The following is a 6129-nucleotide window of genomic DNA, read 5'->3' as shown; positions in this document are numbered from 1 at the left end:
AATGTAACAGACTGATCAATCCTATTATCGTCCATCGGGATTTTTCCCAATGTTTGAGAATTTATTCCGAATAAAATTGTAAAAGACTACTCAATCGAATTATTGTCCATCGGTAGCCAATATTTTGTCCCATCTTTCAGGCAACATACGGATAGCGCGATGTTTTCATCGACTCGTCGAAAAACTCAATCCGGAAATCGGCCCAAGTTTTGGCTTCCTCATAAGAACGAAGATGCCAGATGAACCGGGTCTGGCGTCATTGATCGAAACAAGTGAGAATCAGAAGGATCAATATTTGGACTGTATCCCGGTTGGGTAGGAATTCTCTTTCTTTAGTGTCTCCAAATAAATTTTTAAGGGGTTTGGAACATGCGGTCAAGCATTATAGTGCTTCAAATTATCCTTTGTCATGCATATTCAAATATTGGCTATAAAAAGGAGGTCTCTTGTCATTGAACTTAACATGGAATCGGGCAGCACTCAGTGATAAGAGAGAAGTTCACCAATGTGATATCACAATTGACTGAATAGTCTAAGTGAGCTTGATACATCGGGCTGCCACCTAACCTAACCTAACCATTGTGGCCATTTATCACGCAATGCTGGGCTCAAACGCATTAATTTAGTTGGATCCAAAGCTTCTACTGGTCCCACTAAATATACAACATAACCTTCTTTCCATGGATATTCGGTGTTTCCGCCGATGCACGGGGTTTGTATATGTTTTTTTGTTTTTTTTCGCTTGGGATCAGTGTTGCCACAATTTTTCTGGCTTTCGTCCCCAAAAATCCCAAATATAAATTAAAATTCCTCATAAAAATCCCCAATAAATTTTTGATCAGTTTTTCTAAAACAAAAAATGGGATCTTCTGTAGAAAATAATTTAAAAAGTTTGAAAATTTAAAAGAATATACAATTTTTGTTATACCAGCTTGCGAGCTGCAACAAGATCATTTCAAATTTCAAATTGCAGTTTTGTCACCATGAAATAAAAATTTACTTCTAAATACTACACGAACAAATTTTCCCAATTTGGGAACAAATCCCCAATACTGGCAACACTGCTTGGGGTTGTCGTAGTACATCCACTTACACATCACCAATTCTAGCAAAAACCTTTCCTTTGTTGCCTTTGTAACAGGATGCGTCATTGATCGGAACAAATGGTAATAAGGAGGAGCAATTTCTGGGCTATACCGCGGGTGAGGTAGGACTTCCAATTTGAGTGTTAATCAATAAGTCTTCACGGGTTTTGCAACCCGAGGCCATGCATTATCGTGCTTCAAAATCATGGCTATTATCAGGCATAGAGCTCGACCGAAGAATCGTCTTCGGCATTCGGCCAAAAATCGATAAACCGAAGAAGCCGAAGTTTTTTCAATAATTTATTTCATACCCACTGTTCCAGTCAAAACACCCAAATAAAAAAACCAAATACGAAAAAAAAACAAAATTTTCAAAGTCCTCCATATGGGAAAATTAAATAGATTCATATATTACGGAGCCTATTATGCTACGTTGTGGTAAGATATTTGAATGTTGGAATAGTTCCCCTTTTCAACATTTAAGAGCAGCGGCAATAAAATATTTAAGTACTCCGCCGACAAGCGGGGCTAGCGAACAATTCTTCAGTGCAGAAGGACACCTTTTTTCCGGCATATTTTAGATCAAGGTTGCATAAAGAAAATGTACCAAAAATCCTCTTTCATTTTCCAAAAGAAACATGGACATGGACTGAATACCTTTTATTGTAGGTTTTTTGCCTTTGTTCAATAAATTATACAAATATTGAAGTAAAACTCCCCAATCCTCTTTAATTAGAAATTTTAGGAATATATTCGGCTTCGGCCGATTTTTGTTTTTGCCGTACATCGGCTTAGACTTCAACCAAAAAACTCGCTTTGGTCGAGCAGTAATCACACAATACCCGATTCAAACGCATCAATTGAATTCGATGTAAAGCTCCAGTGATCGTTCCACCACTTTTGTTGCCTTTGGAGCAGCTGTTCGAAAGCTTCCCACAAATTCTGTTTTGAAACATGACAAATTTAGAACCAAAAAATGAAATCTATAAGGTTATGACATAAATATCCACCAATATAATCATCACAAACATTTTTTAAGAGCAAAATATTTTTTTTTAATGAGGGGCATGTAACATGTTTGTCGCAACCATGTTATTTTCTCAGAAATTATATATTTGATTTCGGATTATGTTTGGCGCGAAAACAATATTTTTGCGTCAAAAATATTCCATGTTACCAATCCAAGAATAGCATGTTTAAAATGATTATATTCCTTCTCTGCGTATAATTCCAGTATTGTCTGTTCCCAACTGCGCGATCTGCTTGTCAATCTCGCATTACTAATTTGAGCACTCAATAATTTTTCGGAAAGCTTAAATTATTTGAATCGAAATAATTTTTAATTGCATTAATTAATTTTTTATTGGAGTCGGCATAGGTTTTCGTAATTAAATCAATTTAAATTAAAAATTAATTGGATTCATAAGTGAAATATTTTTCTGTGTGTATATTTTAGTTCATTTAAAAAAATTCATATTTTGATTTTTATAAAATGTTAAAAAGTCTATTCGCTATATCACCAAAAATGTGTCCCCTACTCTTTAATTCATATATTGTTTTTTTGTATGCTTTTTTTTTACCTATAAAATATGTATGTCCCGTTATTACAAAACTTATGTTTGTCCTTTTAGTTTGAAGAAAAATTATTGAAAATCTTTAGAAATTGTTAATCAAAACAAAGAAATAACACATACATATTGTTTATTGAAAATTAATTAAAAAAGTATTTAACTTCCAAACAAACATTAATGAGCATACGCAAAACAAATTTGGTCTGAAATTCAATAATAGTTTAACAAAGTCTTTTTTTACACAAAATGTAAGCATAAATTATTGTAGTTCTTTTTTATATATATACAATACAGAGTAATGAACAAGTAATATGTTTTTAAAACCAAAAAAAAAAAAAAAGAAATTAAATATATATATTTAAAAATTCTCCGAGCTACCCCAGTGTTTAACAAAGAAAATCATGTGTTTTATTTAAATTTTTATAACTTGCATTATAGGATGGCAGTGTTTTATTCCTTTTGGAGTGTATCGGAATATTGATCATTTTTTTATTGATCGCGGTCAACAGTCTCTTTCTGTATGTCGAACGAGTTCTATCGATAGACTGAAATGCTAAGAAACAGCTGATTTTTGATTTTAAATTCAGTTGCTTGTCTCCATATAAGTCGATCGATAGTGTTCGTTCGACATACAGAAACAGGCTGTAAACTCTATCTACAGGGTAGCTGACACACACTGACAGCTACATGATACGGATTGTAGAGGCAATCAATTCCAATGTTGAAAAAGTACGCTCATATTTTTGTACTTTATTGTCTAGCGGTAAAAAATTAAAGTAAACTTTTTGGTTCCAAAACGTTACCAAACCGTTGTCAAAATTTTATTTCTATACAAAATTTTGTCAACATTTTATTTCTATAGAAAATTTTGTCAAAATTTTATTTCTATTGAAAATTTTGGCAACATTTTATTTCCACAGAAAATTTTGTCAAAATTGTATTTCTATAGAAAATTTTGTCAACATTTTATTTCTATAGACAATTTTGTCAAAATTTTATTTCTATAGAAAATTTTGTCAAAATTTTATTTCTATAGAAAATTTTGTCAAATTTTTATTTCTATAGAAAATTTTGTCAAAATTTTATTTCTATAGAAAATTTTGTCAAAATTTTATTTCTATAGAAAATTTTGTCAAAATTTTATTTCTATAGAAAATTTTGTCAAAATATTATTTCTATAGAAAATTTTGTCAAAATTTTATTTCTATAGATGATTTTGTCAAAATTTTATTTCTATAGAAAATTTTGTCAAAATTTTATTTCTATAGAAAATTTTGTCAAAATTTTATTTCTATAGAAAATTTTGTCAAAATTTTATTTCTTTAGAAATTTTTGTCAAAATTGTATTTCAATAGAAAATTTTCTCAAAATTTTATTTCTATAGAAAATTATGTCAAAATTTTATTTCTATAGACAATTTTGTCAAAATTTTATTTCTATAGACAAAATTTTATTTCTATAGAAAATTTTGTCAAAATTTTATTTCTTTAGTAAATTTTATCAAAATTTTATTTCCATAGAAAATTTCGTAAACATTTTATTTCTTTAGAAAATTTTGTCAAAATTTTATTTCTATAAAAAATTTTGTCAAAATTTTATTTCTATAGAAAATTTTGTTAAAATTTTATTTCTAGAGAAAATTTGTCAAAATTTTATTTCTATAGAAAATTTTGTCAAAATTTTATTTCTATAGAAAATTTTGTCAAAATTTTATTTCCACAGAAAATTTTGTCAAAATTGTATTTCTATAGAAAATTTTGTCAACATTTTATTTCTATAGACAATTTTGTCAAAATTTTATTTCTATAGAAAATTTTGTCAAAATTTTATTTCTATAGAAAATTTTGTCAAAATTTTATTTCTATAGAAAATTTTGTCAAAATTTTATTTCTATAGAAAATTTTGTCAAAATTTTATTTCTATAGAAAATTTTGTCAAAATTTTATTTCTATAGAAAATTTTGTCAAAATATTATTTCTATAGAAAATTTTGTCAAAATTTTATTTCTATAGATGATTTTGTCAAAATTTTATTTCTATAGAAAATTTTGTCAAAATTTTATTTCTATAGAAAATTTTGTCAACATTTTATTTCTTTAGAAATTTTTGTCAAAATTGTATTTCAATAGAAAATTTTCTAAAAATTTTATTTCTATAGAAAATTTTGTCAAAATTTTATTTCTATAGACAATTTTGTCAAAATTTTATTTCTATAGAAAATTTTGTCAAAATTTTATTTCTATAGAAAATTTTCTCAAAATTTTATTTCTTTAGTAAATTTTATCAAAATTTTATTTCCATAGAAAATTTAGTAAACATTTTATTTCTTTAGAAAATTTTGTCAAAATTTTATTTCTATAGACAATTTTGTCAAAATTTTATTTCTATACAAAATTTTGTCAACATTTTATTTCTATACAAAATTTTGTCAACATTTTATTTCTATAGAAAATTTTGTCAAAATTTTATTTCTATTGAAAATTTTGGCAACATTTTATTTCCACAGAAAATTTTGTCAAAATTGTATTTCTATAGAAAATTTTGTCAACATTTTATTTCTATAGGCAATTTTGTCAAAATTTTATTTCTATAGAAAATTTTGTCAAAATTTTATTTCTATAGAAAATTTTGTCAAAATTTTATTTCTATAGAAAATTTTGTCAAAATTTTATTTCTATAGAAAATTTTGTCAAAATTTTATTTCTATAGAAAATTTTGTCAAAATATTATTTCTATAGAAAATTTTGTCAAAATTTTATTTCTATAGATGATTTTGTCAAAATTTTATTTCTATAGAAAATTTTGTCAAAATTTTATTTCTATAGAAAATTTTGTCAAAATTTTATTTCTATAGAAAATTTTGTCAACATTTTATTTCTTTAGAAATTTTTGTCAAAATTGTATTTCAATAGAAAATTTTCTAAAAATTTTATTTCTATAGAAAATTTTGTCAAAATTGTATTTCTATAGACAATTTTGTCAAAATTTTATTTCTATAGAAAATTTTGTCAAAATTTTATTTCTATAGAAAATTTTCTCAAAATTTTATTTCTTTAGTAAATTTTATCAAAATTTTATTTCCATAGAAAATTTAGTAAACATTTTATTTCTTTAGAAAATTTTGTCAAAATTTTATTTCTATAAAAAATTTTGTCAAAATTTTATTTCTAGAGAAAATTTTGTCAAAATTTTATTTCTAGAGAAAATTTTGTCAAAATTTTATTTCTATAGAAAATTTTGTCAAAATTTTATTTCTATAGAAAATTTTGTCAAAATTTTATTTCTATTGAAAATTTTGTCAAAATATTAGTTTTATAGAAAATTTTCTCAAAAAATTTTTGTCTATAGAAAATTTTGTCAAAATTTTATTTTATAGAACGAAAAGTATTGTAGGGAAAATTTTTTGGGAACGTGGGGGAAAGTAAGGAACTTTTTTTGTCCTTGTAGGGTAAACCGAAAAATGTCTCTGGCATC

Source organism: Haematobia irritans, chromosome 1 (genome assembly GCF_050003625.1).
Source record: "Haematobia irritans isolate KBUSLIRL chromosome 1, ASM5000362v1, whole genome shotgun sequence".
NCBI classification, from domain to species: Eukaryota; Metazoa; Arthropoda; class Insecta; order Diptera; family Muscidae; genus Haematobia; species Haematobia irritans.
This window is presented reverse-complemented; position numbering follows the sequence as displayed.